The sequence below is a fragment of the Cajanus cajan genome, chromosome 11, assembly GCF_000230855.2.
Source record: "Cajanus cajan strain Asha chromosome 11, NIPB_CcT2T_4, whole genome shotgun sequence".
Lineage (NCBI taxonomy): Eukaryota > Viridiplantae > Streptophyta > Magnoliopsida > Fabales > Fabaceae > Cajanus > Cajanus cajan.
Window position 1 is genome coordinate 10,248,624 of NC_138527.1, and position 13,320 is coordinate 10,261,943.

Consider the following 13,320-nt stretch of genomic DNA (forward strand, 5'->3'; position numbering starts at 1 on the left):
CCTCCCCAAGCGGAGGGCTCCCAGTGAGATCGACTGCATCGGCATTTGCAGCCTTGGAAGTCACCTCCTCCATTCCGCGAGGGGCAGAGGTCCCCCCGACCTCCTTCTCGCCCCTCTTTCTTTTTCGGTTGACCTTCAGGGGGGACATCTCCTCTTCCGGAGGCTTGGGAACCTCGAGCTCGACAATGTTGTAGCGGTGCTTCAGCTCGCGCCACTTACTCTTGCCCATGATGCCTACAGACAGGAAATAAAACACATCAGCAAAGAAAAATTACACAAACTCCAACAAGCTACCGAAAGACAAAATACTCACTCTCCAGGCCCCTCTCCCTGTGCGCCGAGTTCGCAAGCGACAGGACGAGCTTGCAATCCAGCGGACGAGGAAGCGCAGAAAGATTCTCAATGGCGACCGCCTCCGAAGCCGTCAATTGCGAGTGGTCCACCCCGTGAAACCTAGACGGTTTGGGCACCAATAGAAAGGGAACTTCGGCAACCCGCCGAAGTAGAAACCCCCATCCTCTAAAGGGTCGACATCCACAAGGGCAACCCGAAAAAACTCTTGCTTAAAATTTTTATATGATTGGGCGTAAAGGGTAAACAAACCCCCATCTCTACTCCCACTCAGCGACAGCACGCCGTAAGGCAGAACACCTATTTTTAACTGGTAGAAATGAAGAAAAACGCGGAGGGACACCTCTATCCCTAGGACGGTACACAAAACTTGAAACGCCCTCAAAAAACACCATCTATTGGGGTGCAGCTGGCAAGGAGCCGCGTTGATGTAATTCAAAAAATCACACTCAAACTGAGTAAAAGGAAGACAGACGCCCAGGTCCCTGAAGAGACACTGGTAGACATAGAAATGGGGAGGATCAGTAGACCTCCCCATGTACACACCTTCACCGGCCGGACAGGGTTCGAGCCGAATCATCCGGGAAATGGAAGGGTCACAAATTAGGTGCGTTCTCCAAATGGCGTTGACCTCTAGAAACGATCTGAACACACTTTGGACCCCCCATATCGCGCTTGACCCAGTCGTAACCAGGGATGCTTGGCTCCAGGTCCTTGGGTGGAAGCGAAACCCTCTTCTCGGCAACGGCTTTCCCGACAGCCACCGCCTTGCCGCGCGTCTTGCCCCTGGCAGGCGCAGAAGAACCAACACCACTTCCACCAGCCATTAAAGAAACAGAAAGACTCAAAGGAGGTTGGGAAAGAAGGAAAAAGAAAACTGTAGAAAGGAAGTACCTGGTACTCTTCCTCAGAAAACAACCCTAACAATGACTGGGTTACCGGAAATGATGACGAAAACTGTGAAAATGGAGACGGAAGACGAATGGAAGCAAGAAGGCAAAGAGAGCTATCGTACTCGAGAAGCCAAAGCAAGAAAGAGAGTAAAGTGAAAGGGGAAGAGGCGCGAGGGAGAGAAAAGGGTTTCTCCCAAATTCAAAATAGTCACGCCACGTGTCAGCCAAGGGGCACGTCTGACGACACATTAATTGAAAACCATTATGATAAAGGCAAACCATCATTACATAACCGCCACTCCCATTAACGCGCCACTCGCACGTTTTCGGAAATGACCAGTTATGACACATGGCATCTCAACAAGAACGCGTACGCGAGGGGTCACAGCCACATGACGAGCTCGGTCTTAACTCCTCGACCCACGGTCTTCGGAGCTCAGGGGGCTAGTGTACTATCCGTACTGCAAGGCCGAGCTCCCAGCTCGGCATCATAGCGCATGACGACCTCGAATACGCGCTACGTGACGACAACTCGTCACTTAACCAGATCATCACTGATCTGAGGAGATCTCGACCCAGACGAGATCCGCTATCTAATTAGATCACAACTGATCTCAGGCCCAAGGCCCAACGCAACCTTAATCCATACTAAGGTACGTGCATTACTTATACGAGACATCTACTCATACAAACCCTAACTTTGGCATCGGAGTCTCTTTTGCATGTACCACCCCCATCTTGGAGCATCAACGTACCCGTGAAGGAGGCTCACCAATCTTACCCAGCAGATCATCCCTACCTCGGATTCCTGGTAAGAACAGAACATAATAAATCTTAGTGACTTGTGATAGTCACATAGATTTTTTATTTTCAATAAATTTCATCTGTTAATTACATTAGAGAAAAAATATTGGATATTGCTTGAAATTTATTGGAAATAATAAATCTTAGTGAGATGCGGGAGATCACTGAGATTTGTAATTTTCAATGAATTTTAGCTATTAATTGCGAAAGACAAAATATTTGATATTGCTTGAATTTTTTTGAAAATAATAAATCTCAGTGAGATGCGGGAGTCACCAAGATTTGTGATTTTCAATAAATTTCAGGTAAACAGTCTTAGGCACAAAATTTCTTTAAAATTTATTGAAAATAATAAATCTTAGTGAGATGCGGGAGATCACCGAGATTTGAAATTTCCAATGAATTTCAACTATAAATAGCGATAAACAACATATTTGATATTGTTTGAATTTTATTGAAAATAATAAATCTTAGTGAGATGCGGGAGTCACCAAGATTTGTGATTTTCAATAAATTTAAGGTAATAGTCTTAGGCACAAAATTTGTTTGAAATTTATTGAAAATAATAAATCTTAGTGAGATGCGGGAGATCACCGAGATTTTATAAGTTTCAACGAATTTTAGCTATAAATAGCGATATACAAAATATTTGATATTGTTTGAACTTTATTGAAAATAACAAATCTTAGTGAGATGCGGGAATCACCGATATTTGTAATTGTCAACAAATTTCAGACAATAAAGAGTGTTAGACACAAAAATTGTTTGAAATATATTGAACATAATAGATCTTAGTGACTTGTGATAGTCACATCAATTTTTTATTTTCAATAAATTTCATCTGTTAATTATGTTAGAAAAAAAATATTGGATATTGCTTGAAATTTATTGGAAATAATAAATCTTAGTGAGATGCGGGAGATCACTAAGATTTGTAATTTTTAATGAATTTTAGCTATTAATAGCGAAAGACAAAATATTTGATATTGCTTGAATTTTATTGAAAATAATAAATCTCAGTGAGATGCGGGAGTCACCAAGATTTGTGATTTTCAATAAATTTCAGGTAACAGTCTTAGGCACAAAATTTCTTTGAAATTTATTGAAAATAATAAATCTTAGTGAGATGCGGGAGATCACCGATATTTGTAATTGTCAATGAATTTCAACTATAAATAGCGATAGACAACATATTTGATATTGTTTGAATTTTATTGAAAATAATAAATCTTAGTGAGATGCGGGAGTCACCAAGATTTATGATTTTCAATAAATTTAAGGTAATAGTCTTAGGTACAAAATTTGTTTGAAATTTATTGAAAAAAATAAGTCTTACTGAGATGCGGGAGATCACCCAAATTTGTAATTTTCAACGAATTTCAGCTATAAACAGCGATATACAAAATATTTGATATTGTTTGAACTTTATTGAAAATAACAAATCTTAGTGAGATGCGGGAATCACCGATATTTGTAATTTTCAACAAATTTCAGGCAATAAAGAGTGTTAGGCACAAAAATTGTTTGAAATTTATTGAACATAATAAATCTTAGTGACTTGTGATAGTCCTAGAGATTTTTTATTTTCAATAATTTTCATCTGTTAATTGTGTTAGAGAAAAAATATTGGATATTTCTTGAACTTTATTGGAAATAATAAATCTTAGTGAGATGCGGGAGATCACCGAGATTTGGAAATTTCAATGAATTTCAGCTATTAATAGCGATAGAAAAAATATTTGATATTGCTCGAATTTTATTGAAAATAATAAATCTCAATGAGATGCGAGAGTCACCAAGATTTGTGATTTTAAATAAATTTCACGTAACAGTTTTAGGCACAAAACTTGCTTGAAATTTGTTGAAGATAATAAATCTTAGTGAGTTGCGGGAGATCACCGAGAGTTGTGATTTTCAACAAATTTCAGATAATAGTGTTAGACACGAAATTTGTTTGAAATTTATTGAACATAATAAATTTCAATGAGATGGGGTAATCACCTAGATTTGTGATCTTCAACAAATTTCAGGTAATAGTGTTAGGCACAAATTTCTTTTGAAATTTAGTGAACATAATAAATCTTAGTGAGTTGTGAGAGTCAGTGAAATTTTTTATTTTTAATAAATTTCATCTATTAATAGTGTTAGAGAAAAAATATTGGATATGGCTTCAAATTTATTGGAAGAAATAAATCTTAGTGAGCTGCGGGAGATCGCCGAGATTTATAAATTTCAATGAATTTCAGTTATTAATAGCGATAGACAAAATATTTGATATTGCTTGAATTTTATTTAAAATAATAATTCATAGTGAGATGCTGAAGTCATTGAGATTTGTAATTTTCGATGAATTTTAGTGAAGAATGAATAGTGTTAGACAAAATATTTGATATTGCTTGAATTTTATTGAAAATCATAAATCTTAGTGAGTTGTAGGAGTCACCAAGATTTGTAATTTTCAGAAAATTTGAGCCAATAATAGTGTTAGACAAAAAGTATTAGAGATTGCATAAAATTGGTTGAAAATAATAAATCTTAGTGAGATGCGGGAGATCACCGAGATTTGTAACTTTCAATGAATTTTAGCCATAAATAGCGATAGACAAAGTATTTGATATTGTTTGAATTTTATTGAAAATAACAAATCTCAGTGAGATGATGGAAACACCGAGATTTGTAATTTTCAACAAATTTCAGGCAATAAAGAGTGTTACGCACAAAAATTGTTTGAAATATATTGAACATAATAAATCTTAGTGACTTGTGATAGTCACAGATTTTTTATTTTCAATAAATTTCATCTATTAATTATGTTAGAGAAAAAATATTGGATATTGCTTGAAATTTATTGGAAATAATAAATCTTAGTGAGATGTGGGAGATCACCGAGATTTGTAATTTTCAATGAATTTTAGCTATTAATAGCGAAAGACAAAATATTTGATATGCTTGACTTTTATTGAAAATAATAAATCTTAGTGAGTTGTACGAGTCATCAGAATTTGTAATTTTCAGAAAATTTGAGCCAATAATAGTGTTAGACAAAAAGTATTAGAGGTTGCATAAAATTTGTTGAAAATAATAAATCTTAGTGAGATGCGGGAGATCACCGAGATTTGTAATTTTCAATGAATTTCAGCCATAAATAGCGATATAAAAAGTATTTGATATGTTTGAATTTTATTGAATATAACAAATTTAAGTGAGATGATGGAAACACCGAGATTTGTAATTTTCAACAAATTTCAGGCAATAAAGAGTGTTACACACAAAAATTGTTTGAAATATATTCAACATAATAAATCTTAGTGACTTGTGATAGTGACATAGATTTTTTATTTTCAATAAATTTCATCTGTTAATTGTGTTAGAGAAAAAATATTGGATATTGCTTAAAATTTATTGAAAATAATAAATCTTAGTGAGATGTGGGAGATCACCGAGATTTGTAATTTTCAATGAATTTTAGCTATTAATAACGATAGAAAAAATATTTGATATTGCTAAAATTTTATTGAAAATAATAAATCTCAGTGAGATGCGGGAGTCACCAAGATTTGTGTTGTCTTATGTTTAATCCTGGGCAAAAAAGATCTCTTTCCAGCGTTAAGACCTGTTAGGATTTCAACATCCAACATATTCATAAAGAATCCACAGCATAATAACCTTGTTCCATTACATAAGCCAACTTTAGGATCTATGTTTCGCAATAACATCAACGGTGCATCTTTTTTAACCTTTCGATTATGTGGTGGAAAACCACCTGGAGTAATAAAGTGCAAGTATTGTTGTTGATATAAGTTGTGTGTGTCCCCTTCAACCTCATCAAATGATAACAAATCTCGTTCTTTTCCTAGGAAATGGTTGATGATAATGTCATTAAGCTTTTGAACATCCTCATTTTTTGGTGTTAGTATGGCTCTTTCTACCATATAAGAAGCATCCCATGTATGAGATTCTAATAGTGGAAATGTATCACGAATAAGTTTTTGTATTAAATTTTCTCCTTCCCATGTTATTTCGATTTGATGGGGTACTTTTACCATATCATCAAATTTGGTAGGTTCAGTACCATCTCCAATGCGCATTAGATATTTTGCAAAATTAGGATCTTGTAATGATCACATGTTTTGTCTCAAATGTAAAACCTTTGTGATAACCCATAAATGAGACTTAACAATACATGCATATATCATTTGTGCCTTAGTACCCTTTTGAACAACAGGAAGCACCTAACGAAAATCCCCTCCCAATATTATAATTTTACCACCAAATGGAGCATCACAATCTAGAATATCCTTTAATGATCTGTCTAATGCTTCCAAAGCATATCTATTTGTCATGGGTGCTTCATCCCAAATGATTGCTGTGGTTTCTGTAATTAGTTTTGCAAGATCAGACTGTTTACTTATAGAACAAAATGAATTTGCCTCTACATTGATTGGTATCATAAATCTAGAATGTGCAGTTTGACCACCAGGTAATAGTGTTGCAGCTATACCAGATGAGGCAGTTGTTAGAACAATTTGTCCCTTGCTTCTCACTTTTGCAATTAAAGTGCGATAAAGGAATGTTTTACCTGTTCCTCCTAGTCCATCCACAAAGAAAACTTGACTTTGTTTATTATTGATAACATTCATAATGGCATTGAATGCAATTAATTAATCATTATTTAATTTAAGCACAGATTCTACATCTTCATTATCTACCTGGATGGATAACTCCTCTTGTATAACCTTTGGCATCAAAGAACTATGAGTATTCTCCATTGTTATTGTTGGCAAATCATAATCTGTGATTTGTTTTCTATGTTGAATCAAAAGGTCATTCAAATCCTTTAATAACATGTTAATGAAACTTGTTGTCGCAGCAACGCTTGTTGAAGGATAGTCTCCCATCATGTAGGTGTAAAAATCATCCCAAAGTTGTCTAACATTGGTTGGTTCACAAAAGATTAATACAGTTACAAACAAACTTCTTAAAGCATAAGGTATTCGTAGACTTGATGCTTCAACTAAGCATTCATGAATACTATTATCACTTTCTAAAAAGCCCCAATGCTCAGCCGCTTTCTTGAATGTGGTAAAACATGTTCCATTTGGTGAAAGCATATCTTCCCAACTCATTGGACCTTTTAAATGAGATAATAGAATGCGTAGGTAAAATTTTCTCCTTCTGAAGGAGATACTGTATGAATTCTACCAATGACTTTCTTCTGTGACCTTCTAAAGTACCATTCCTTATCCCCCTATGGCAACAATAATGTTCTGGAATCTCTTTGTACAAATAACTCCTTGAATTTGGATCTCTACAATTTAGGGCAAAGAACTGTGTCAACATTGTTTTGGAGTTATGGTCATTGTTTAGAACATCAGTGATTCTTTGATGATTATAAAATCGCACTTGCTGGCGATTTGGTAAGTGAATTTATAATCTTTCAACAGTTAGATATATTCGATAAAGAGTAAATCTAAATATCTTCCACAAAGTTTCTGGAAGACAAATCCATCTTGCATCAATATACTGTTAAACCTCATCTAAATTTGAACCTCTACAAACCTCCATTGATATTTGATCTAGTATAAAAATGACTAAACTTAGGGGGGTGTATTGGATTAGGATTTTAAAGGACTTTTTTAGTTAAAAAAAATCCTACGAATTTTAAAAGACTTTGTAGGATTTTCATAACTTTTAAGATTTTACAGGATTCTACAAGACTTAAAATCAGGATTTTAATGGATTCTACAAGACTTTTAAATCAAGACTTTAATGGATTCTGTGGGATTTTGCAGAATTTTTGTGGATTTTTTACATTTGATAAGATTTCAAAAAAAAATTCATACATTCAAATTTAAAAAGAATCAAAGACAAAAATAAAAAAAAAATAACAATGTCTAGATAAATAATAATAATAATAATAACAATAATTCTCCATAATATCTTATCCTCTTAAATAACATTCACTCACATATCCATAGCTATACTAGTCCTCCAAGCATTAGCGTCTTGTCGCTCTTGCTCCTGGTTTGAATAATAGGCTCAAAAGTATGATCTTCATTAACTAGTAATGTTGAAGATGAAGGTTCATCCATCGCTTCAATTGAAAATACCAAATATTCTCTCGATCACATTCCTTAAAGATACATGACAAAGATTGAACAATTCTTTCTCATTTTCAGGGTTATTACCTTGACCTGCAAAATCTTGTAGATGATATTTTAACAATATTTCCTTTTTTTTAAATAAGTTAATGAAGGCATAAACCCTAAACCCTAAAAAATTAGATACCACAATGTCTTATGTTAATTTTATTTTTCTTTTAATATAAAAAAATTCTAATTTCACAATATAAAAGTAAAAAGAATAAAATAAAATATTTGTTGAGTCATAAAAGGAGGCGGGATATGAATAACAAACTCAAGGAATGAGAGATTGCAGTTTTTATGCTGAGAGGGTTCTTCCCCCAACTAAGATTCATTTTCATCTCATTCTACTCACAGAAACCCTAACTTAGATTCATCTTATTTATATATATATATATATATATATATATATATATATATATTGTAGGGATCATGATATCAATTTCATCTTTCACCTTTTCCTTTTCTTGATGTGTGTTATAAAAAAAATTACCACTTAAAAGTTGAAATTTCAAGCATTTTTTTATGTTATATAAAGGAACAAATTCAACTAAATAGAATAAAATAGAGCAAGTCAATTAAAGAGAACGAACAGAAAAATAGAGCAAGTCAATGACACTATCACTTACATATCAGAGTTTCACAAAATAGGGGAATGGAATGAGAATAATACTACAATATTATATATGAGCAATGAACAATAGTGTAATATTATTAGCAGAGAAAAAATGGAGAAGACAGAAGCATAGAAAAAAAAAAGATGAAAAACTCACTTGAAAATTCTTGAAGCACTTGAAAAGTCATTTCAAACAATCCTTCAAAATCCGATAGGTTTGGATGAGATTGTTTTATGGATTTGGTATTTATAGATAGCACTAGAAAGTCCTTCAAAATCTCTCACACAACAATCCTTTAAAATCCTTATATTTTTAAATACCAATGGATTATTTTTAAGTTGTAAAAAATCTCAAATGAATACCAATGAATTTTAATGGATTCTTTAAAAAATCTTGAAAATCCATATTGAATACCACTAGATTGTTTTTAAGTGACATAAAATCCTGATTGAATACCAATGAATTTTTTTACTCAAAATTTTTTTTTTAAAATCCTACGAAATCCTAAACCAATACACCCCCCTTAATAATTTATTTTAGAATTAATTTAAATTTTAAATTTTAAAAAATTCTAAATAAACCAAATTTTAAAATTAATAACTTTACTTTATTATTTAAAATTTTTGAATAAATTTATTTGATTATAATTTTTAAAATGAATATTTGTAATTTTCACACTATTAAAAATTAAATAAAATTCAAAGTTAGGCATAATTTAAATTTGAATTTTTAATTGGTTGTGTATTTATAAATTCGTTGATAAAATAATGAAGAGAAATAGAAATTCCAACCGAACCATATTCAAATTAGAATTATATTAACGTTATTGTATTTTCTATGAATAAAATAAATATAATTTCATTAAATATTCATTAAACATGAAATTATCAATCTCCCAACGTATCGGGCTACCTGCGCCTTGCGAATGTAATAGGTTGTTGCTATAGGAATTATGAACTGCTTTCAAATTTTTAAAAAATTAATTTCACCTTCTCTCACACAAAACAAAGTAATTCTTATTTATGCAAGTTTTAACTACTTTTCTCTCTTTGGCAGTTTGGTTTCACCGCATGTAACCACAGTTTTTAAAGTTTCAAACTTGGTCATTCAACTTTTATCAATTTTTACCAACATGGATTAATCAGGTTTATAATTGCTACTATGCATCACATTATTTTCTTTCTATTTTTTTTTTACTTTTGTTTTTTAGTAAAATTTTAAATGTATTTATGTAAATTTAAATGTATTAAATGTAAATATTTATTAAAATATGATTTCATATTCAAAATTTTAAAGCTATTAAGATAGTAATTAAGATAGTAAACTTAGTAAATTCAAAATTTTTAATATTTATAAATGGAGAAAATGAATTTGGAAAATAGAGATAGCTTGAACTTGGATTTTTAAAAAGTTGATTAAAATTAAAATCATATTAAAGTTAATAATGAGAGAAAATCATTGTAAAAAAAGAGTAAACTTGAGATATACATTGAATATCGAGTTTCATTTTGATATAAAATTCTTATTATATGTGGAAAAAAATAGAAAATATCAATGGTAGAAAAAGAAAAGAAAAAATGAAGGAATTAATTTAGTAGAATTAGATGGGACTATTGCAAAATATCATAATGAAAATATTGTTTTTCGGCGTGTTTTAATATATCCTAAAATTTAAATAGAAAAAAAAAGAAATTCATAAAAAATTGTTTTTGGATAAAGGGATCAAGATTCTGGCGGCGAAATCTCAGGGTGGGGTTACACGTTTAAAGCAAAGTTTCGATTTTTATTTTTGGGAAAAAAATAAACAGAAACTGAAACAGAAACAAAAACCAAAAGGAAACAATTGATTTGATTCTTCTGTGAAAGGAAACAGAAACCGAAAGAAGACAATGAGCACAACCACACCGTACCAAAAGAGAGAGAAAAAAAAAAGAGAGTCTCTTTCTCTTTATGAAAACCATCAACACAAAAGGAAAGCATGAAAACAAAGAGAATCCTGATAGTATGAAACACCAAAAATCAATCTGATGATGTAAAAATACGAAATTGAAAATGAAAGCATGCAATGTAATTGACCCAAGAAACCAAAAAAACGTAAATGTGAATGAAAAATTGAAATGGTTATAGAGAAAGAGAAAAGATGTTGCAATGCAATGAATGGGTCTCTAAAATTTTGAATTTGTTAATTACATTGTGAAACTAAATGGATACACTTCGGGCCCTGGGAATGATGACACTCGTTACCAACTTTGTGTGCCTTCTTGCTATGCGCAGATGTCTCTATTTGTTTTTATTTTCAATTTTCTTTCTTTATATGTTTGTTTGGATGAAAATAGATATCATCACTTGAAAGGGCTTGTCATTTTTCAACAGATGACAGTATCAATAAATTATATAAAAAAAAATACTAAAAGATTTCACCCAGGTATCACGGGCTCAATTTCATGTTATCAGTTTGACCGATTTGAACTCATATATGTTGAAGCACCTATAATGGAAGACAATAAATCAGCACAACAATAAGTCAGAAGGAAGAAACAACAATCCGCATGAATTTTTAGGATAGGTTTTGGTTTGCCCAAACCCAAAAAAGATTGTAACGTACAATAAGAAGTTATCGGAAGTTCAAGAGAAGTTATGAATGTGAGAGTAGTGGATGTGTTTAGAAAGTGAAGGAGATGAGAGCCACATGTATGATTTTAAAACCCAATTTTTTCTGATTCCGGTTATATCCATATAAATTAAGATAACATATAGATAAAGGGTAAATTAGTCATACAATTTGTGGAAACCAAATTGAAGTATCCCCTTTATCTATTGTTATAGATTATAGATTTAATTTTTACTAAATCTAATTTTATTCTCACTTTGCAATTTGTTAATTTTTTTTTATATTTTATTTTTTAACAATTTTTTTATTATTTATCTTTTGCACATTAATATCTTACTTTTAACTTTAACTTTTAAATTTCAATTTGTTAATTTTGATTGATTGTAATATAATATATATATATATATATATATATAAAGAAACAAATAAAATATTAAAAATAAATTATAAGTATTTAAGTAAATTATATTTTTTATAATTTTAAAACAAATATATAATGTTTAAAGAAAATTAATGCATTGAAAAATAAGAGAAATAATAAAAATAATAAAAATTATCACTTATAATATATTAAAAACTAAAAATAAATTATAAACTAAAATTATATGTAATTATCTTATCTGTATAAAATAATAAATATATTAATTAATTAAATTGTGCACATAAAAGTAATTTAATTATCTTTATTTAAAATATTATTTATTAGTTTTATTATCTTAATATTATTTTTTTTAATTATTTTAATATTAAATTAACTAGAATTAGTGTTGAAGGCTTAAAAAAGAGCGTTAAGAAAATGTTAAGAATCTATAAATTAATAATAACAAATTTTACAAAGACTTAAATAAGTTAGGCCAATATTTGCAAAGATCCAAAATATATTTAAACTTTTATATTGAATTCAATTTTTTTTTTAAATTTGATTTTAATCATTCATTTTTAAAAAAATTAAAAAAAAAACATTTAAAAATTGAAATTAGACATATCTGGGGTTACATGAAATGGTCTCGTCACACTTCTTCGAAACAAATTACAAAACATTAAAAAAATTTGAAATTAAAATTCAAACTTCTTATAATGCTTTTGAAAAAGGTTTTCCAAAAGAAAAAAGTCTTTACCATTTTATAATTATTTATATATGTTAGTTATCATACTCTAAGTGATTAATGTTAGTTATAATCTCACTCTTGTTGAGGTTTGATGTAACTAAACCCAATCTCATGTGTAAACTCTAAGTGATCAATGTTAGTTGTTATTTAGTTTTATTGCTCTATTTCTATGCATAATGTTTGTTATGGTTTGATCACCCTTAACTTGAACTTGAGGTTTTTAAGAGATCGAGAAATTAAACCTTTTAAATGAAATAGAGCAACTAATGGTGCTTATTGGTAGAGATCGAGTAAATGCCATTAGTCTTTCTTAAGCTATGGTTTTTAAAGATGGTTTCTTGGTTCAACTATGCAAGAGATTGATAGTTTAAGTTAGCAACTTAGATGTCAACTTGTAAGAGATTAGGGTTGGTTATTTTTTAGAGTGATTGATAAATTCTGAATGATAACTATTGTGAGCTTAGCGATAAACATGAGAGGAAGGTTTAGTGAAGTCCAACCCCAACATTTATTAATATTGCTTTAGAATCAAGTTTTGTACCCTAAGTATTTACAAAAATACCAAAAAGAATTTGTATTGCTTGTTTACATTATTTACTGCAACAAATTTAACTCTTATTGTTTTTTGGTAGCTTAGTTAGTATAACAAGTGAATTTGTAGAGTGTTGTGCAAGTCCCTTGGGAGACGATACTCATACTTTTATTTAACTACTTATATGATTTGGTACACTTGCCAAGGGAGATAACAAGTTTCTGGCGCCGTTGCCAGGGACTTGCGTCTTAATACTTAGG

The 13,320-nt window shown here is 30.9% G+C and overlaps 1 pseudogene; it reads right to left on the reverse strand.

The window, feature by feature from the left end:
- Nucleotides 1–5,578: 5,578 nt before the first annotated feature.
- On the reverse strand, nucleotides 5,579–6,967 carry LOC145953359 (ATP-dependent DNA helicase pfh1-like; annotated as a pseudogene).
- Nucleotides 6,968–13,320: the final 6,353 nt, after the last annotated feature.